Source organism: Lissotriton helveticus, chromosome 8 (genome assembly GCF_964261635.1).
Source record: "Lissotriton helveticus chromosome 8, aLisHel1.1, whole genome shotgun sequence".
NCBI classification, from domain to species: domain Eukaryota; kingdom Metazoa; phylum Chordata; class Amphibia; order Caudata; family Salamandridae; genus Lissotriton; species Lissotriton helveticus.
The window spans coordinates 892,616,560-892,639,473 of record NC_136069.1 but is presented as its reverse complement, the minus strand read 5'-3'; the positions used below and the strand labels follow the sequence as shown (position 1 = coordinate 892,639,473).

General features: G+C 44.9%; 1 protein-coding gene across 3 annotated transcripts in view; it reads left to right on the top strand.

Moving 5' to 3' along the window:
* LOC144772966 (F-box-like/WD repeat-containing protein TBL1X) overlaps window positions 1-22,914 on the top strand; it is a 952,308-nt gene that overhangs the window by 496,310 nt on the left and 433,084 nt on the right. For all 3 annotated transcript variants that reach the window (XM_078657676.1, XM_078657675.1, XM_078657677.1), the window contains one exon: window positions 15,174-15,393. The gene's annotated coding sequence lies outside the window, so the exon portion shown is untranslated. The remainder of the gene's footprint in view (window positions 1-15,173; window positions 15,394-22,914) is intronic.

Sequence of the window (22,914 nt, the reverse complement as noted above, 5' to 3'; positions counted from 1 at the left end):
AGTGTTTTAAAAGACTTCCGGAGTGTACAGACTGTGGCATCTACAGACTGCGACGTCCACTGCTTCGAGACTGAGGTAGAACGGGCTCCCTGGGACTGTGTCTGTCTCGTACATGGCCCATGCCCAAGCGGTGTACTTGGAGAGGAGCGGCGCCCTTGGGCTGGGTTTGACTTGTTTATAACCCTGTGTGGCTCAGTCCCCTGCAGCGGTACCCTTGCTCTATCTTTGGCTGCGAGTGGGGTGGTAATTGGAGTTCTTGCAGCAACCTGCAGGCCTGAAAGGAGATAACCGGTGATGCTTAGACTACGGCGGTGTACTGTTCGTTGTTATCAGAGGCCTGACCTGGGCGCACACTACTGGACACGCTGCACTAACACACTGGCCTGCGCACAAGTTTGTGTGAGCGACAACGGTTGCTGGCACCGGGGAACAAGTCTCTAGCGCCTCTCCGCCCAGGGTTCTGCCCTCTAGGATGGCTGGATAACAGAAAGGACTGGAGCTAACTGCACCACCTCACGGTTGCTCTTGCCTTTGTGTGCTGGGCCCTAGTGCTGGAGTGTAAAAGAACCTCATCTGGTGGACTAGCACCATTCTGCACAGGGTACTGCTTCATAGGAAGGCTAGGTAGCGGCGAAGACTGGTACCACCTGGAACACCCTAAGGCTACACTTGCCATTTGGAGTTCGCACATCTTTACTAATCCAAGGTCCTTGCAGAAGGCCCTAAAGGATTTGTCCAAGGAAAGTCGCCAGAGCTCGGAATGGCAACTTCTTGATGAGGCGACTGGGGGATCTCTGGAAGAACAAGACTAACAATGGCGGCCTACCGCTAGGCAATAAGTATGGTATTGGGGTTGGAGAGAATGGGGCGGGGTAGCTCTGTGAGTGGTTTGGGTACTGCCTAATGTGGGCCGTAGCTGCCTATTCATAATGGATGCGTAGGGAGGGGGGTAACACTTGTTTACCCCGAGATTCATCGCAGTACAGATGTAGGGGTCGTCGGACATGATGTTGAAGGATGACGACGACAGTTGTTGGATGAGGTGGATACACAATGGGACACATAGCAACTGCGCCAGAACAATTGAAGGTGGTTAGCCTAGACCCTTGGGGCACTGAGACCTGGTCATGGAGGGGCAGCTGCCAAACTTGTTCCATATGATTGTTAAGGCCTGAGTGTATTGGTTCTGTGAGGCTGTATTATTGTCCTCTAACGGTGCATGGTGGGCTGTTCAATGTTTTCGCTGTATTCCTTACTGGGACGAGCAAAATCCGCCCACGAGTGAATCACACAAGGGGAGGAAATTTGGTTTTGGGGGGTAGAGGGAGGGTGATTGGGAGCTCTAGGGGATGCACCGGGCTGAATTGGGGGAGGGCCGTCGTGGGTGGGGGGAACATGGGAGGAGGGGAAAGTTTTGTTCTTGTGGTTGGTTGAAGCTTTACGTCAGTTTTTACATGGTGTGCTTATCACTTATTTGCTGCATAGGTCGGGATACATAATGTGCTCTAATACGTACAATGGTGGGACCTAGTTAGGTTAACACGTTAGAGACGTTGGACACCCTCCGCACGCTAACTTGGAATTTTCGGGGTTTAATGACCACCGAAAATTGCACAAAGTGCTGAACTATTTAAATCGACAGAATATTGATATAGCCCTAATACAGGAGACGCATCTCCCACTGAATAGCACATTGCTACGCAGTAGACGACTGCTGGACAACATAAACGTCTCAGGTTTCACCACACGTGCCCAAGGAGTGCTGACATGGGTTCAATCCCAGGTCAGCTTTCACAATGGTCCAATTGGACTCAGACAGAGATGGTCGCTTTGTGATCTCCAGATGTCAAGGGAAGGGCTTTGAACTAATTATAGTGAATGTCTATGGCCCCAATTACGATTGCCCGGAGTTTTGCACAACACTTGCAGGCGCTGTCACTAAGCACCCGGAAGCACAGTACCTTTGGGGTGGGGACTTTAACCTAGTCAGGAATCCAAATTTGGACAGATCGGGGGGGCGGGCGACGAGGCGACCCTCTACAGTGGCTAGAGCACTTAAGGGCGCCATGGTGGGCATGGATCTTTGCGATGTATGGAGAACAAGATACCAGGATAGGGGAGGCTATACACATTACTCTGCGTATCATAATTTGCACACTCGTATAGACTACTGGTTGGTTTCTTCGTCTCTCATGGGACGCACTCGGGAGTGCTTGGTACTTCCTCGTACTCTGTCGGATCATTCTCCTCTTCTGCTGGTTCTTAACATGCCCAGGAAGAATATCCCGCCATTTACTTGGCAGTTTCCCCCTTACTCATTGCTGGACCTTGTCCTTAAGGAAGACATAGCAGAAGCTATAGAAACGTTTTTCACCATTAATGTGGGGTCTGTGGATAATTTCCAGGTCGTATGGGAGACCTTCAAGGTCTACATTCGGGGTGTGGCTATGGCCAATCACTCAGGGGTTCTCCGCTCTATCCGACAGAGATTGGCTGATCTAGAACGGAAACTGGGCGCCTTGGAAAAACACCAACTGACGTGTAACGTAGAGGCTATATCGAGTGAAATCAAAGAAATGTTGGGAGAATATCAAGATACTGCTGATAGCGAAATCAAGCATCTAGGCGAATATGCCACGGCACGTGTATATGGGGAGGGCGCCAGACCGGGTTCCGTATTAGTGCAGATATTGAAAGCTTAGCGTGGCAAAACGATGGTCACAGAACTTAAATCGGCCGAGGGTGAGATACTAACTGAAGAGGCAGATATAGCGGATAGGTTCAAGCAATTTTACGCGGAATGATACACAGCCCGGTCTGCCGGCTAGGAGGATGGTGTTTTTATGGTGTCGACAATGTTTCGATCCAGCAAGGGGATAAACGGATCATCATCAGGACAATTGATTATGCCTGATTATGTGTGGCACCTTACGTGGGATTGACAGAACACTGCTATTCAGCCTTTGTCCACGGAGCTGGTGATCGTGTCGTTCAAGTACGCCTAACGACTAACCCCCTATCGATCAAGTTAACTCAACTCTCCTGACTGAGGAGCCATAACCCATCCACCTTCATTCCTCCACGGAGCCAAGCCAATTGCCCACGGCCCTCGGCATATGATGCTTGAATTACTCAGGCATAATCAATTGTCCTGATGATGATCCGCTTATCCCCTTGCTGGATCGAAACGTCGTCGACACCATAAAAACACCGTATACGCTGAAACTCTGTGTATTTTTGCTGTAAAGGTGTAATTGGCGATTTGTTTTTGTGATACTGTCTATTCCATGTGTGTCACAAACCCCAGTTTTGCCTGAGCCCTGTCTGTTGTCTCTGTTTCCCCCTTGTTCCGTACTCTATTGGCTAAGTTGGGCACAAGTTTTTGTCCCACTTTATGTATTGTTATGTATTATCCTATCCATCACTTAACAAGTAAAAATTGACCTCTGGGTGGCTGGACACGTCCTTAAAATATAGCAACGATTGTGTCTTTATTGAAGTATTTGCTTATGCATCTCCCTTTCTGGGGACCACTGTTGTTCATAATAATTAACTCCCAAGGTCCCTGGACGGCTTATTGGGTTCCCTAGTTGTTTCAAAATATATATATATAAAGTTTTAGAGCATTAATTGCTCAAAAACTACTGAACGGATTTACACCAAATCAGAAAAAGCACTTTTTCTGGACCAAGATCTAGCTTTCTCTGAAATCAGGTGATTTGAGAACCCCCTCTTTTATTAGGCCCCGCCTGAGGGATCACTCCAAAACTTTCCAGGAAGGAGCTGGGGTGAACATTTTTGATTTTGGAAAGTTTTTTGATGATTTATCAAATAGGGCAAAAAATCTAAGCATACCAAAAAAAGTATCTCCTATGGAAACACAATTCTTACTATACCTACTCAGTGGCGACCGTGTGTGTGTGTGAATATATATATATATATATTTTTTTTTAAATATTATTTATTTATATATTTTGTGTTTCACATTTTACTTCTGTCCACTAAAGACAGCATGTGGCAGTGGTACAGCCCAATTCAAACATTGGCTGACTTCACTGTGAAAGAATACATTCTGCTCTTTCGCAAGCAGCAAATCCTCACCCTGAGCAATTCCCTTTATTGACCAGGAATACAATGGTAATGCCTGCATTTTGGGCCTTAACAGATATTTATGTTTTTAGCCAATATTTTTTTTCATTGGCAAGGGTCTGGCAGCTTACCCAACAAGAACATTTTTCCAAAAACTACAACAAAACAAAGCAAGCTTTTACAGAGCCAAAGGGCTGAACTCAAAGCAGACATTTTGGCGTTGCCAGTCCTTATTTACTCTGACTTTGGTCTGTAAGTCACTTTGAAATTACTATTCTCTGTAGCTCCCCCTTCCCAATTTTAAACCCTGCTTAGACCGCCGAATGCATATTAAACAAACCCTAATTGACCACCAAGCCTGAAAGGTACTTCCACAAACAGTTACTGTGAAAGGATACGTGCCATTACCTTTTCAATAGTAAAGACACAGCAAACAAACCAAACCTGGAACAAAAGTATTAGTTAATTTGTATTTTCTCTGTCTTTGAGGTTGTTGATACAGGATTATCTTACCATAATTCCTGTCCTGATGTTCCAAGAGTGGTGCATAATTGTACATTGATTTTGGTACTGAGTTTTAGGTTTCGGTTTTTAGTAATTTAGCGCTTACGGTCAGGATTTCAAGTGGTGTGCAAAGTCAATTTTTAAAACTTTACCAACTCGTGATGAAAAAAAAATCTGCGAAAAATTGGTTTCTGCCCTAGAAACTTTTATAGGGAGAATTTTCCATAGAATTTTAGGTGTAAGCCAGGAGAACTCCTTACTTACTCCTGACATTCATCATTAAGCCAGGAATACTACAAGTGTAAGTCACACCTACTGATCTTTGTGAATCCTATCTTCTTTCTCTCTCTGTGCCTCTCTTTGACTTCCCTCATTCCCTTAATGCTCAGAGGTACTCAATGATTTCAGAGAGAATGTGTTTGTGTTATAAATGACTACTTTAATGTTTTATTTTGCCTGTTTGGTATACTTTAGTTTGTATATTTCATGGAACACATTGTTTCTAAGCACTTCCTGTCTCAGCCTTTAAGTCGCCGCCTAACTCTTTAAACCTTCACTGTTTTCTTTGGAAAAGCAGTCTATTTTCAACTCCAAGACCACATTAGTGCTAGCCATCTCCTGCATAACTGCCAGTTTGGCTTTAGATAATGCAGCAGCTCGGATACTGCTACCTTGCACATCGTAGACAGTGCCCTCTTGACCTCAGACCACAAATAAAGATGACCCCCTACCTCCTGATACTGCTAGGTGTTTCATGGGGCCGTCACCACTGTCTAGCATCCCATCCTCATACACACTCTAGAGTCTCAATTGAGATTCACCTGCAGTGTCCTGCACTGGGTCTCCTACTACCACTCTGACTGACTCCATTTTTTTCACAAGAGCACCTCCAGGTCCCAAAAGATCACTGTCACCTAAGGGAGCACTCCAGTGTTCCATATTGTCCCCGGTCATCTTCAACCTCTACGTGAAACCACTTGGTGTCCACTACCCAATAACAGCATCAAGATTCACAAATATACTGATAATGCACAACTCTACTTGCAAGTCTGATTTGCTTCAGGCATCCAACACCTCAAACTTTCCTGCACATCCTCCAGACCTGAATGTCCATTGCTATCTAAAGCTCAGCCTAACCAAGACAAACTCCCTGTTATTTTCCTGGCTCAGTGGTGAGAACCTTGATGTATTTGAACTCCAACGTTCACTGAGTGCCAAGTCAATTGGATTTACCCTGGACACCAACCTCAAATTAGAGATGGCTTGGTATCAGCTCTCTCTTCTGAAGAAAGTGAAACTGTTTGTTCTAGAAAGCGACTGCAGTAGTGCAGAACTGCCTTGTACTCTGGTATCAGGATGGTGATAACGCCCTACTCCGTGGCCTCCCTGACTCCACTTGGGCACCCCTTCAGGGCAAGAAAGGAAAGAGGGCCCCTGAGTAGAATAAATGACGGGGGTAGATTCAGGGGAATTTAGACCAATACAAGAACAAACAAGCATTAGAAATGCAATCGGGCTCGGATTTATTTGAGTTTGAGCTAATGGCATTGTAAATGCCAATGTATTGTTGCTATGTGTTATGGAGTGTGTTCATGTGGTGTGTACTGCCAGTGATTTCATTGTGAGTGTGAGAATATTGCACCGTTACTGCCTGTGTTGTCCTTCTTGTGAGTGTGAGAAGCTTGCACCTCTGCTGCCTGTGGTCTCCTTGTGAGTGTAAGAAGCTTGAACTGCTGCTGCCTGTGATGTCGTTCTTTTGAGTGTGAGAAGCTTGCACAGCTGCTGCCTGTGAGTATGAGAAGATTGCATTGTGCATCTCTGTGCTGTGCCTGTTCTTTATAAGGGACTCTTGCTCTGTTGCTGCTGCTGCTTTGGCACAGTACCTGCTGTGAGTGTGTGAGGGAATCTTGCACCGCTGCTGCTTGTGATGTCCTTCTTGTGAGTGGGAGAAGCTTGCACCTCAGCTGCATGTGGTATCCTTGTGAGTGTAACAAGCTTGCACAGCTGCTGCCTGTGATGTCCTTCGTGTAAGTGTGCACTGTCATCGGTAGCATGTAGAAATGCACTGTCATCGCTAACCTGTAGATATGCTCTGTCAATGCTAGCCTGTAAATATGCACTGTCATCGCTAGCCTGTAGATATGCATTGGCTTCAGTAGCCGTAAGTTATGCACTGTCATCGCTAGCCTGTAGATATCCTCTGTCATCGGTAGCTTGTAGATATGCACTGTCATCGCTAGCCTGTAGATATGCATTGGCTTCAAAAGCCTGTAGATATGCACTGTCATCGCTAGCCTGTAGATATGCTCTGGCATCGGTAGCCTGTAGATATGCATTGTCATTGCTGGTCTGTAGATATGCACTGTCATTGCTAGCCTGTAGATATGCACTGTCATCGCTAGCCTGTAGATATGCCTGTTATCGCTAGCCTGTAGATATGCAGTCATCGCTAGCCTGTAGATATGCATTGGCTTCACTAGCCTGTAGATATGCACTGTCATCGCTGTCATTATTTCAGCCACTCTAGGGCATCACCTCTAGAATTCACTGCATTACAGCCACTGTAGTGCAACTCATTGTGGGTCACTCTCTTAGTGCTGCGCTGAGAAGCAGCGCTTGTTAAATCAATGCAGTAGTTCCACCCTTAGGAAGCACCTCATGTAAAGTGGTAGTGGAGAGTGGTAAGTGGTAGTGGAGAGTGGTAGTAGTGAGTGGTAGTGGAGAGTGTTAGTGCAGAGTGGAGAGTGGTAGTGGAGAGTGGTAGTGGAGAGTGGTAGTGGAGAGTGGTAGTGGAGAGTGGTAGTGGAGAGTGGTAGTGGAGAGTGGTAAGTGGTAGTGGAGAGTGGTAGTGGAGAGTGGTAAGTGGTAGTGGAGAGTGGTAGTGGAGAGTGGTAGTGGAGAGTGGTAGTGGATAGTGGTAAGTGGTAGTGGAGAGTGGTAGTGGAGAGTGGTAGTAGTGAGTGGTAGTGGAGAGTGGAGAGTGTTAGTGGAGAGTGTTAGTGGAGAGTGTTAGTGGAGAGTGTTAGTGGAGAGTGTTAGTGGAGAGTGTTAGTGGAGAGTGTTAGTGGAGAGTGTTAGTGGAGAGTGTTAGTGGAGAGTGTTAGTGGAGAGTGGTAGTGGAGAGTGGTAGTGGAGAGTGGAGAGTGGTAATGGAGAGTGGTAATGGAGAGTGTTAGTGGAGAGTGTTAGTGGAGAGTGTTAGTGGAGAGTGTTAGTGGAGAGTGTTAGTAGAGAGTGTTAGTGGAGAGTGTTAGTGGAGAGTGGAGAGTGTTAGTGGAGAGTGGTAGTGGAGAGTGGTAGTGGAGAGTGTTAGTGGAGAGTGTTAGTGGAGAGTGTTAGTGGAGAGTGGAGAGTGGTAGTGGAGACAGCACACAGCACTCTGCCCTCAACAGCACTCTGCCCTCAACAGCACTCTGTCCTCAACAGCACACAGCACTCAACAGCACACAGCACTCAACAGCACACAGCACTCAACAGCACACAACACTCAACAGCACTCTGCCCTCAACAGCAATCTGCCCTCAACAGCACACAGCACTCTGCCCTCAACAGCACTCTGCCCTCAACAGCACTCTGCCCTCAACAGCACTCTGCCCTCAACAGCACTCTGCCCTCAACAGCACTCTGCCCTCAACAGCACTCTGCACTCAACAGCACTCTGCACTCAACAGCACTCTGCACTCAACAGTATTTTGCACTCAACAGTATTTTGCACTCTGCCCTCAACAGCACTCTGCCCTCAACAGCATTCTGCACTCTGCACTCAACAGCACTCTGCCCTCAACAGCATTCTGCACTCTGCACTCAACAGCACTCTGCACTCAACAGCACTCTGCACTCAACAGCATTCTGCACTCAACAGCATTCTGCACTCAACAGCATTCTGCACTCAACAGCATTCTGCACTCTGCACACAACAGCACTCAACAGCACTCTGCACTCAACAGCACTCTGCACTCAACAGCATTCTGCACTCTGCACTCAACAGCACTCTGCACTCAACAGCACTCTGCCCTCAACAGCATTCTGCACTCAACAGCACTCTGCACTCAACAGCACTCTGCCCTCAACAGCATTCTGCACTCTGCACTCAACAGCACTCTGCCCTCAACAGCACTCTGCCCTCAACAGCATTCTGCCCTCAACAGCATTCTGCACTCAACAGCACTCTGCACTCAACAGCATTCTGCACTCAACAGCATTCTGCACTCAACAGCATTCTGCACTCTGCACACAACAGCATTCTGCACTCTGCACTCAACAGCACTCTGCACTCAACAGCACTCTGCACTCAACAGCACTCTGCACTCAACAGCACTCTGCACTCGACAGCATTCTGCGCTCAACAGCATTCTGCGCTCAACAGCATTCTGCGCTCAACAGCATTCTGCGCTCAACAGCATTCTGCGCTCAACAGCATTCTGCACTCTGCACTCAACAGCACACAGCACTCTGCTCCCAACAGCACTCTGCCCCCAACAGCACTCTGCCCCCAACAGCACACGGCACTCACCAGCACACGGCACTCACCAGCACACGGCACTCACCAGCACACCACACTCACCAGCACTCACCAGCACACAGCACTCACCAGCACACCGCACACAGCACTCAGCACTCAACAGCAGTGTTTCATGCGTTTTTGCCTGTCTACAATGGAGGCGGCAGTCCCAACTGCAGGTTTGTAATCCTGGAGGGGCCTGTTGCTGGTGAATGCACAGGCTGCTGAGGTGTTGAATCATCAAGAATCAAAAATTCAAAGCAGTCGCTGGGGAATCACCGGGCCGTATGTGGCCAGGAAACCTCCCTTCCGATCCTGGCTGCTCTCTTGAATAAACAGTTTGATCCTGTGCACACCCTCATTCTTTGTTGAACACACCGGCACAGCCTCACTCAGCGGCTCACCCCCTGGAGCTTGCCTCACCCCTGTCCGGAACCGGTTGCTCTGGAGCACTCTCGCCAAGGAGACTGAAAACCGCTTTATTTACATAAGAGACTTTAACAATATGTATATAGAGATACATAGAGTGACTTTACAACTTGTACATTTGCATTTTTTTATATTTGTATCTCTTCCCTGTTTGACTTTACAACTTGTACAATTGCAATTTTTTTTCCTGTTTGTATCTTTGATGTAACTCATGGAATCCTAAATCCTTATGTAGCGCAACTGGTTCTTTTGTAAAGCGCTCTGACACCTTCGGGTAATATTCGCGCTATAGAAAATCGCATTAAATATATAAATAAATAAATAAATGAATAAAGAATTGTAAATCGCATTCCAACTTTAGCATTGCAGTCCTGCAGGAAACGGGCCACTGGGCGGCCTCAGGCCTCGAAGGCACGTCCTTGCAGGCATGGCCTGCCGAGGACGGACAGACAGCGCCTTGAGGTGGCCAACTGCAGGCATGTTGCAATAACGGGCAGCTGTCAGGCTCGTCCCAGCGCCCGGCCCGGACAAGAACCGGCAGCGCTAGCACGGCTCGCCTGGTAGGCTTCGAAGCACTTCATTATCTGTATTTTATTTAACTTTTCGTTGTGATTTATGAGTTGCGAACACGGCCTTTATTAAGAGCGCTTTACTTTTCAAACAAAGTTACAGAAGTGAGTGGCAAAAGTACAAATGTAAAGGTATTTTAAAATAAAATCAGCACAAACGTACCGGAAAACTAGGGAGAACACAACAGGAAGCTGTTACTGGCGGAGAGGAGGGCCTTTCAAATAATTTTAAAGCCGGTCTAAATGGCAATGCATTAAGGCAGAACATAAACGACTACGAAATAAACAAGAACTACAGTGTGGACGAGCATGTATGAGTCATCTTCTGTGAGCCTCGCCTGCTGCCTCTCGTCATTTAACATTGAACGCGCTCACCGCTGTGAACGCGTTCGCATCATCTGGCTTGCATTACACGGGCACTCTGACAGCTCGTAATTAAGATTAATCACTCTGCCATGCTCGTTCTCGCACACAAAATGCCACATCGGGCACGCGTACATTACTTACAGCCTATCACTTCAAGGCTACTACATACACAGCACAGGGAAGACGAATCACTGACCAGATGCCAGAAAACGCTAAGGAATGTGTGGAATTCCTCTCACCAAGGCCCTAGGAGATACTTCTTCTTTTTTTTCTCCTTTAACATTAGTTCTCGAAACTCCTCCGAGGGGAGGAGTCCGAGCCCTAAAAACGCCTACCCCAAGTATTTACAACTGCATACGTCAACTGATAAGTATTTGTTTAAAGCATATATTTTAAGCCCAACATGATATATGCATACACAGTGTATATTTTGTTCACTTTTTATTTGTTTTTCGAACAACATATTTCTTTGTATCTACACAATTCTTCTTCTGTGTGCACTAATTATTACATAACAGTCTACAAAAATATACTCGGAAATTATTTCTACAAGGCTATACAGACCCTGCTCCACACATTATACACTTAAAAACTTACCCTACATTCATACGCTTACTCAATCATAATTCAAGCATATCTTTGTCACAACCAACCATCACAATAATAAAAAAAGGACTTCTAGTTGGACACAAAAAGAGAAAAGTTTACAAGTCAGCTACTTCATTTTTGTTATCAAATGCTAAAGACTTACATTTGCACATGCTTCTACCACTCTTTGCATTAAATAGTATCCTTTGTACATCAGTATATTATTATTTTGTGTCATATCCACATTTGAAACATTCTTTAACGATGATTTGAATTCAAGATCCTGTAATGTAGGATCATCTATATCTTCTTATGTACATTTCCTTAATAGCTAATCTTCAGATCCCCACTTTGTTAGCACTGACGTGCGTTTCCGTGTGAAACCAAAATGTGGTCAGCCACTTTCCTTAAGGGCATCCTACTCGCCGTAGCACAACTGTGTCCAGAGCAGGAAGAAATATGATCACATTACCACCATTGTTATGGGACTCCTTTGTCTGACCTTGCCGGCCTGCGTCATCTTCAAAACCAGCTGCATCATTTACAAAGTCATGAAATCCAGTACCCCTGCTTATCTTTCAGACAAGCTCCTTCTCTCTGATGATTCTTGGCACACCCACAACTGGACACTATCAGACTGCATATTAAGAAGTGTAAAAAAGAAGACAAAAAAAAACGAAGCAATATGCTTTTTCCATCCATCCACCCGGTACCTAGAACAACATCTCGGTATCCATCTGGACCTCCCCATCACTCCTCCAGTTTAAGACAGAGTTGAAAGTGCGGCTCATTAATGAGCACTACATCACAATGTATTAACAGTCACCAAACCAGCTACCTCTCCTATCACTTGCTGTTGTATGCTTCTCTTGACCCTGTACAGTGCTCCACTGCCTTTTGACTAGATTTTTGCTATAAAAAAACCCTACCACATGTGCGTGCTATCTCCATTTCTCCCTGGCTTTCCTTTGTGGATTGAACTTGCTGGAACTAAATGAACTGATAGGCCTAATATCCATTTCAGTAGTGTTAAATAGAGCTCTGTGCAACCAGGCAGCATCTAATAATAATAACATATTCATTAATGGTGTTAAATACAGCCATTTTAGTAATCTAATGCTGCTTTGAAACCACATTTCTGTTTCCCAAGGTTATGTGTCCAATTTGTTGACCTAAAAAAGGATATAAGACTCATTTAATGCTGGTAAGGTTCAAACGTATGATCTATGGAGCACGCAAGGTTACTTTGCTGAATCAGCTGTTAATACCCTACCTCTTGGTGTCATATGAGAAGCTTTTACATGTTACAAAGTTATGCTGTTAAGAAACTTTTCATGCCCTGCTCACCGTGGGCTGATGCAGAATTCCAGTGGCCAATCCAACCTTTATAATGCACTGCTAACTTTTGGCAAATACTGTCAACATTTAAGTGGAAGTGTCCCATTATATTTTGATTCTGGATCCCTGCACTTGGCGCATTTCTCAATGCTCTCAATGTTGATTGAGACATAATCTGAAGCAGAGGACTTAAATTGATTTTCCATATGTTGTTACTGAGCTCAGGTCTGAGCTGAATGCTAGAAAGGGACAGTGCTGGACCATATTTGGCCCAGGCTTGTCTGGTTTCTTAGATGTGTTCAGGTTAGACTTGCCGTGCTATCAGCCGAGTATAGGGCCGTGATGTTAACTGACTGGTGCTTGATTAGTTTGGGCTCTGAGCAGAACTGGCTTTTAGGCTGGATAATGACGACCTTGTATGGCCCATGTGATCTATCCACATGGCCACATGACAGGATATCTCAGAATGACCGCCAAAACAGGCCAGGCAGCTGCTGGTAAAGAATGATGCACAATGAGCGGCAGTCCACAGACCTGTATGCCGCAGATGCATGTTGCGGGATGGCAACTCATGAATTCATCTTTCTAAGGTGGATACATTCTGTGTCAGTGTGTTTGATGATGATAACAGCGTTATTTGCGCGTCTGTGTACAATTCAGATAGAGAAGTCTGCCAGCTAAATAGTTTTTTTTTTAAACGCTGAACGGTTCAACGAGCATCAACTAATCATTTAGGCAGGATTCCAATTGGTCAGGAGGACCATGAAAAATGCATATTAATCTCTGTACAATGAAACATTACCCATTTATAATAATTTATCAATAAAATTGTGCTTAATTTTGGCATTTGTAGAAGTTAAACTTTGATTTGTCCAATAAGGAGTTTTTGAAACATTGAAGATACCTCAATTATGGGAGTAAAACAGACTCTGTGTCCTTCTCCACTTCTCTTTTCCATTGTACTTTGCCTGGATTGCTAGAGCCCTTTATCGCACACAAAGCTAAAGGCTATGCAATTTCTCGTTGTTTTGAAGTGTCAGTCTTTGAATTATTCAGCAAAAATCGTACTCTTTGTCAACTAACACTAGGACATTATTCACGCGATTCAGATCAAACCATCCCTGTCAATCTTAGATATGAATAGGGCGTTGGGGGACAGTCGACCTAAGGGAGGTCTGTCCTTCGGGGGTATTGGGGGAACCAGGCGCAGTCTAGATGACTATGCAGGTTTTGGGCTACATCCGGTAAAGGATGTAGCCCAAAATACTTATGAGACTCCGTTTTGGGCTGCCACCCATCATTTTGTGAATAGGTGAACACGGTGGCAGCTCCCTAGAGCAGGAAAGAATTTGTCCTGTCCACTCATCCGCCTATTTTTTTGTTGTTTTTGGGTTAAAAAATAGCTTGTTTTGTTGGCCAGGAATCGGGCAGGATAGTTGCAGCAGGTGCGTAAGGGAAAAGATTTAAATTGGTTGTTGCTTGAATCAGGTACAAGTGACGGTTGGCCACAAGTGTTCAGGCTTTCACTTAAGGTTATTTTGGTTAATATAGGATAAGCAAGCAGGCAGGAACTGAGTCTCAACAAGCCCACTCCTGAAGTCCAAGAGTTAAAATGTTATGTTAGAGGAATAACAAGTTGAGCACAGGTTTATTAGTTCATGGCTAAGCAGAAGGGGAAGTTTAAAGTAAAACCATCAGGCAATGTATAGTAGAATATAACTGGGGCTCGCTGTTTTTCGTTTTTACTGATTTTTACAGCGAAATACAGTCAGAAAATATTTATTTTCGTGTCTGTATTTATTTTTAATAGTGGATTAAAACAGAAATTGGATTGTTTTCCGAGAAATTCTAAATTCTGTATGCCATGACTGCTAAGCCAATAACTGTGTGGATTGGTAAGAAAAGGGGGTTAAAAAAGAAAGGGAGTTTAGTAAAGAGACTACTGCAGTAGATGTACACATGGCTGATACTGAAATTTGCATGTTTTGATATAAGTGCATTGATTTAACTTTAGTGTGTGTTCACAGCACTGAAATCTGGCATGAGTGCATATTTATCAGTTAAATAAATGTGGAAATATACAATTTTCAGCTTCATTTTTTTTTACAAAGACCTAATTAACATGGATAAATACAGATAAAATTAGCAAAAAAAGAAATATGGATATATACAGATGGAAATGTCAAGCAAATAAATACCATATAACAGGGAGTCCTAGTTATAATGTTAACGTGTGAAGGGTATGTATATGGGGAGCAGTATTTGGGGGGATAAGGAAGGGTAGGTGTTTTATGTATAGTGAGGTTTTAGTTCTGTAAGGCCGTTGATGGAAGAGGTTTATGTGACATGCACCAGTTTCAATAAAGCCACCTTTTCCACACTTACAATGAGTCAGTGGTCTATATAATGCGCCCCATTGCACCCAATATCGTACACTAGCCAACATATATTTTTAGTTTTGCAAATCCGAAGTGAATGGCCAGTGCCTCTCCTGCAGGATGAAGTAGCCCTGCCACATAAACCTGCATTGTAATTCCAAGAACATGTGCTAAAGGGCTGACATGCAGGGAAAGGTGTGCTTCACGAGACAACAGAAAAGTGCCTCTTGCTTTTTTTGTCACCACAAGGGTTCTGGCGTGCGGCAAGCGCATGCGCTTAAAGTGTTTTATTACTGTAATGCACTATTATTCTGATATTATTATCCGTATATATATCGTGCTGTGAATGTGTTTGTAATTCGAATATTATTCTGTCGCAAAGAAATAATTATGTTTATTTACTTCATCCAGTTACAAAACAATCACGCTGCCTTTTGAAGTGATTTATGCTGGCTGGCCACGTTGCGGCCGGCTTGCCTGGAAACGCCAAACAGACAGTTGAACATTAACCCGGACTGGAATAAAGCCAAAAACAACTGCAGCTATAACAGCATGAAGATTTGGAGGCATTGTCCTGTGAACCTGGATGGTGACCTGTGACCAGCCAATGGCAACGGTACCACTGGCCAAGGTAGCTTTTGTGTTGTGCGCGCGCGCGTGCGTGTGTGTGTGTGTGTGTGTGTGTTATGTAACCTGTGCACTGTGAGTTGTTTCATACAGAAAATTCAGCTGTTGCTCTATGACCTTAAAACACATTGAGATAATTCCTGTCTGCTCTTAGTCATGCTAATTGAGAGAATGTATCGATTATAGTTAATTCTATTTTAATTGTAATTTTCTTTCTACACACACACACCACACGTTTTGTACCATTGGCCCTCGTTAAGCGTTAACACGCCATATGTCGGGTTAATCTACCAATCACAGTGCCTTATTGTATTCAGTACTTAACTTGTAAAAGATAGTGTGTCAGTGCCCGATTCTTTGCTCAGAAGACCACAACCCGTGCAATAATACTTATGCACAATACCAAGGCTGGTAGTCTTAAAACCACGTTGTGCTCCTTTAATCCACTGTCAGACACTCCCTGCCCCTTTATCTCACTCTTTCTGGTTCCTGCGTCCTCCTTTTGTGACAGTTTTGCCGTTTTATTCTTATTCTGTCTTTCAGATCTCGAATTTTTCAATTTCTTACTCTGTGTATAGGAGATGCAGAAAAATAAGTGCAGGTTCCAGAAAATAAGTCCCGGCAGCCAGGGCCAGACTGGCCGTAGTGGGCATCCGGCATTTCCCCAATGGGCCGGAGGGGTGGGGACCGGTTTTGCGGCTGTGGGGGCCGGGTTTGTCACTGGGGGCTGGGTTTGCAGCAGTGCTACAATATCGACCCCTGCTGGGCACGAGTTGGGGTTCCACGCTGGTGGACGGCATCCCTCCTGCCCCAAAAGCTAGACTTTCCATGATGGCGTTACTTGCCCGCACGTCCGCAACAAAATCAGCCGAAATCCGGCCCCGGCAAAGAGCTCGGCGGTACCAGCTCGGCCGTACCAGCTCGGCCAACTTCAGTAGGGGTGAAACAAACACAGAATCGCTCCCAAAAACACACAGAGAATGACGCTACATTCCACAGTGGGTTAACATGGCCCCCCAAGTTAAGCGGGACTCCCTGTAATAAGAGAGGACTACCTTTCGTGCCGTCACTTCCTGTCGTGCCGTCACTTCCTGTGACACCACCTAATTTGAAGAGTACCCCCACTTCTTTTTTTAGGACTTGTGCCCTAACCCCCTGTAACAAAATAAGTGTCAGCGATGCTCACAACTAGAGCTTCTCAGTGCCACAACCCCCCCCGCCTTGTGGGTGAAAGTTTGTTTGTTTCCAAAAGGATGAATTTATTCAAAGTCAGTTCCCGTTTATCTCGAAGAGAGCGATAGGTTTCCAGACAGTACCCATTCCATCTCCAGGAGGATAAAAGTTTCACCCAGCTTTCAAAATGAAGACTTGCTGGCAATTCAGTCTAATTTATTTCATAAAAGGATGAAATCAATGATAGCTGGCCTTTCTTCCAGGTGAGATGAAATGACGATAAATTGCTGAGCATTCCTTGACAAGAAGTGAGGACCCATTGATTTTCTCAAACTTCTTTTGGTAATGAAATTTAGACAGCTAAAAGCTAAAATATGGGAAAGTATTTATTACACACGTCTCTCTTAACCTGGACACTTTAATGCTCAGTGAATCAGCACTAAAATGCAATACTTTTTAATTTCAGAGTGTTTTAACATGCTTAATGATTCATACAAATACTTTACAGTGATGAAAATCAAATGTGAACATGGTGAAACAACTTTTCATAAGAAACTTCAATGCAAGTAATGTGGGTCTTCTATGACTCTTTACTGTAAATGATTCTTTCATTGAGATTAATTGTAATTGCATTTTTATAGTGTTTACTACCCCTGACGAGGCGTCAAAGCGCTTTTTCGGCAAGTAGCAATCTGTTCCGGAACCCAAACAGGATTAGTGGTGATTCAGTGTAGGGTGTGAAATATGAGATTCATTTGAGAGGTGGGCATGTTAGTGTGTAGAGTGCAGATAGGCAGGTAAAACGCCCTTCATGGAAGGAAAGGGGTGACACTGCACTATATCAAAAGCCCTGGTGCAGTTCTTAGTAAGGAAACCGGTCAGACCTAAATGGCTGCATTCACAGAGCTGACCATAAACCAAAAGCAACATCCATTAGAGATACAAGCAGATGATGGAAAATAGCGAATTACTATAATTTATCTTATACGCAGATTTGTTAAAAATTGTTATATTGTCAAAGAAAGCCTTTCTAGTGTACCTTTATTCTAGGATTCATTAGGTACAAGACAGACATGATTGCATTGTGGGTCACAGCTCACCTGTAACTCATTTGAGATCATCTCAGGTTATCGCCATGAATGCTTCATCTTGAAAATACCTTACACTGTGTGTACTTGTAATCCCTATCCCATTTCAGACCCAATTGAGACATTTGATTTTACCTGGGGCATTGACAAGATTTCCTTTGAGTATGTGATTGTACGTTTACATGTGATAGCTGCTCTTGAAGGGAGTGCTATAGTACCCAAATGCCAAGCTTGGATCTGGCATTAGCAGACTCACACGATTAAGACCTTGAAGTTTCTTGTTGCATTGGCAACAAATTATTCCTGTCTGAGGAGCAGCACAAACAAATGGGCGGGTTGAATCACATGCTCCTTATTCTTCTGTGAAAGTGTGTTCAGAGAGTTGTCCAGCTCATTACCAGTGGATCTGATGTCAAACCCCAAGTAGACTCTTTGTCAGGGGAGCTGTACTTTCTTGTAGGATGTAGTCCACATTATTCCTCCTAATTAACTCTGACAAATGTACTATAATATAGACAGGCATGTCTGCTGTCTCTGTTGAATCCACATCAGGGTCTATGTTGGGAAGATGCTAACCATTCATTCATAATAATTCATCTATATATCATCTGTCAAGGGCGTGGCCCAGAGAGCAATTTAATTTGTTCAACACAAAGAAGCAGAAGTGGCCATATCATGATGACCTTCCTGCAAAATCTAAAAAAAAAGAATAATATGGGCGAAGGTTTCATTTTTGAGATTGAATACGCGCCCGAAAAGGACCACATCCTCATTTTGATCTTTGGACCACATATAAATGAGGGAAGCAATTTGAAGAACTTCCAGTCTGAATTTTAGTTACTGATATGTAGTGAGCCTGGGCAGTATATAACCAAAACAAATTTTGTACCCAGTTATTTTCTTTAATAGCCATGGAACTGGCCAAATTTTCCTTAGAATTCCACCCGTGTCCCCACCTTTCACCCACCTACCCTGTTTTAGGGCTTTTTAACTCTTTGATCTTTATAGGGTGGATCCCAAAAATAGGGGGCTGCTTAATTTGTATCTGCATTTTTTGACACAGTTTATGTAACTAATTTCAATAGCATTTTTAAATCCTAGAGAGTCCTTCAGCTTATGTTTATGCATTTGTCCTTTTACTTCCGTCCTTAACCTGGCATGAAATTACAAAACTTTCACACACATAATTGTTTTGTGAAAAACAATCAAAATAATGCATATTATGTGGAAAGCACAAGGCCCGCATCTCGTGGCAAAATTGTACAGAATAGCATGCCTCATGTGCAGAAGTTACACCTGATACAGGTGGGTGTGAGACTCATTTGAACAGAAAACATATCACAGGTATGATATACATCAGCTTTACAGCTCTCACCATTCTCCTAAGGCATTTCTAACTTTAACCAGAAATAGGCGAAACCCTATATCTGGGAATTACGTGTGCATGATCAATATTTAATCGAGGCCTAAACTCTTGTCCCACATAAGGTGCTGGAATCCGTGCAGCCGGATCACGTCCACCCTTAAACATTTTTTTTCAAATATATTTTTATTGCAGAATTTGAAATCACAGGATACAATCAATCAACCAGTGCACTCGTGACATCCCCTCGTCCACTAAGAAGTCCAAACTGTACACAGCCATTCAGCCCGCATCCCGGGGGCCGGGCGGCATGTTATTACATTCAATAGGAAAAGCACGGTGCACGTCCCATGGGGACCATGGTCGAAAAGTCGTTGTACGTATCTGCTTTTATCCCCCCCACCCACAACAACATCTCCGTCAGCCATCCCAGAGGTAAAGCAGTGACACCGCTCATATCGGGGCCTGCCCTAGGTGCTATCGTTCTATCTCGCCTGGCTGCTCCCTCCAGCCCTTTCATACTCCACACTGTGCCAACCATCCTAGTAGAGTCAAGGCACCCAGGCGGCTACCATCCAGTGGCTTCCGTCCCACCCCGAACCCCCATGAACCAGTCCCCCCCAAGGCCCCCCCCCACTGGCAACTGCTGGGCGTACGCCTCGTCCTGTCGAGTTAGATGGAACCACCACAGTGCGGAATATAGCACTTCTGTGTTCGCCCCGTGGTGTCCACCGGCTTAGTTCTCCCCATCCTCGTCGTCCACAAAAGAATCACGCAAGGCCTGCACCACTAGCTCCCATGCACGCGCCGCTTCCAAAACCTTCTCATTCCCCATCTTAACAGCCTGCCGCATCCGGAGCACACTCTCGCAGGCAGACCACCGCAGCAATTCATTCTTCCATCTACGCAGCGAGGGCCCCCCCCTGGACTTCCAATGCCACGATATCTCCCTCTGCGCCAATATCAGACCCAGATCAAGGAACTTGCTCGTCACCTTGGTGCGTTTAGTGTGCGGGAACCAGAGCAGCAGGCACGCCACCATATCGAATTCCACCTCCCTATCTGTCACTGCATTCAGGAGTCCCCCTACCTCCGCCCAATAGGTCCCCAATTGCGGGCACTTCCAAAACAAATGATCCATGTCTGCTCCCAGAGACGAACACCGTGGGCATCGGGCATTCGGCACCTGGAAGTACCGCTGTAATTTCTCTGGAGTTAAATAGGCCCTATGAAGCACATAGAAATGCACTTGCTGAAAGCGCGCATTTCTCGTGCCCTTCCACGTGCGCCGCAGGATGTGTCCCCAAGCCGTATCCGGTATGTGCCGGCCCACACTCTCCTCCCATTTAGCCTTGAGCCCCAGGAGTGGCTCCAGTCCCTCATTCAGCATCCTATTATGGAGGCACGTCACAGCTTTGACCGTGCCTGCTGCCATCACCACATATTGGCACGCCATAGTCGTCGTGGGTTCTACGAGCCCCCCTTTCCAGTGCTTCTGTATGGCAGCCACCACTGCCGCGTGCAGGAGGAACCCCCCGTCGGGCAGCCCGAACTGGTCCCGGAGCGCCTCGAACGGTGCCAAAGCCCCATCTATGTACAAGTCGCCTAGTCCACCCTTAAACATATGGTAAAAACATTTCTCTACAGGATAATGTAGAATGAGAGATTGACATAGAATTATTTGGTCACTATGTTGATGTGCTGAAAAAGGATTCGACCACAGTGACCATTATTATTTTGTCCGCTATGCATTACCTCCATATGACGATAAATAGTTGTTCTTGATGGAAATATGCACAGGTGGAATCAATGAATATTATAGTTGGCACATTCCAGTAGACATATATGTTCTCTCTCAAATGTTCATCACAGTGCTTTCTTGGTATCTCCTGTATTTTTACATGCTTGGTATAGATTTGCCTTGTTGGTTAAGACTAATTTGTCAACAAAGCCACATTGAAACACTGTGTGTTAAGTGTTTGGCGTGAGCGATTTCAAATGTGAAGTCATTTGTGCACATGTTCCTCTGTGTAGAAGGGTTTCTAGATCAGGGAATCTCATTTGCTAATCTGGTAAGTGATGGCTTGGTGTCCTCAAAACTGATCTTGAAATGTGGGTTTGACTCTGTGGACACCTTTGCCTAGTCTTTTGCTACAGCTGTTATGCTGCATTAACATGTTTGGCTTTGTCAAGGGATGTCCAGTCTGTGCTTATGGACATGGCCTGTGAACAGCTAATATGAGAGAAAGACAACAACTTATGGGAACGCTTCAAGACTAAAAGGGCTACAGCCCATGCTCTGGGCCCGGTCTGCACATTAGCTCTACCAACAATATTGAAAGGTCTCTGGTTACTATAGGTCTGTGCAGTCCTAATAATGGCAACATTCTCAACCTGTTCAAATCTCCCAGGAGGTGTACTGCTGTTATTGAGATAGGATGCATCTGGAAGGTGTTGTCGTTGTCATCTTTATCATCATCATTGGCGTCGTCTTCTTCTCCTTCTCCTTCTCCTCCTCCTCCTTCTTCTCTATGCCTCACTGACCTCTGTAGGCTCGTCTCCCTCAAGATCTCACCGATACCACTCCCTTATCTCAGTATCTTTCGGTGGGTGCAGAGTCTCCCATGTTGTCATTAATTTGGAGATGACAGACTGTTGGGTTATCCAGTTGATTAACCGGGGCTATACTTCCGCCAAAGGTTGAAGAATCAGTCTTAGAGGTAGAGGTCCTTGCTTTGCAGGAAAATGGAAAAGATTCACAGAATGAAGAGCAAATCAAACATTCACACTCAATAGATCTGGGTTGGATCCATTGTTCTTTAGCTCACCATGCCACCCCAGTTTAGACCCAACCATTTGCAAATCAGTCTTGACCCTGTGCATCATGGGAGCTGTCTAGCCTGAACTACCAGCCCAGGTCCTCTCTGGCTTGGTGAGCAAAAGAATGATGGAGTTAACCTAGATCTCTTGACTGGATGTGAATGTATGATTTATTCAGCATTAAGTCCATCATTTGCTTTGCATAGCACTTTTCGCCCTAAGTGGGATGGGTATACGCAGACGTGAGTCCCTTGCTCACTGTGCAAATCCTGCCCAAACTACCAGCCCAGGTCCTCCCTGGCTTGGTGAGCAAAAGAACAATGGACTTAACCCAGATACCTTGACTGGGGGTGAAGTTATGATTTATTCAGCATTCAGTCCATCATTTGTTTGCATAGCACTTTTCAGGAAAATGAGGCCTTCGTAGTAATGCCTCTGGAAGAGAGGGGCACCTGATGTTATCTTCTTTACTTCCTGGTCCATAAGAAGGACGGAGGACTAAGTTCTATTCTGGAGCTCCACCTTCTAAACGTGTTCATCTGGCAGGGTAAGTTCAATACGTTTTCCTTAGTCGGGTCCTGTTGGCCTTGAACTCTGAAGACTGGTTGGTATCCCTTGATCTCCAGAACCCCTATTTTAATTTTTCAACTTTCCCCACCCACACAAATTGCTTGAGGTACACAATGGGTCCCAAAATGTTCAGTTTGTGGTCCTTTTAATTCAGACTGATGGCAGTTCCACACATCTTTACAAAGAAACTGGCGGTATTGACAGATGGTACTGTTGCAGATGTCTGGAGGACATATATTTACTTACTTGGACGACTCTCTAGTGAATGCGAAGTCTATTATGCACAACATGAACTTTTCCATCAGCGTTCAGTAGTCCCACTTCTCTTTCACACAGAAGCTGACTTTTATTGGGGTAGTGCTAGACACAGTCCTTATATAAATGCTTAACTTCATCTGAGGAGGATCGCAGCTATTCAATCAATGATTCCAATGTGTCTGTTTTATGTGTGGATCCTGGTCCAGCAGGTGCTGCGTCTGCAGTCCCTTAGTCCATTGGTGCCTCACGTCAG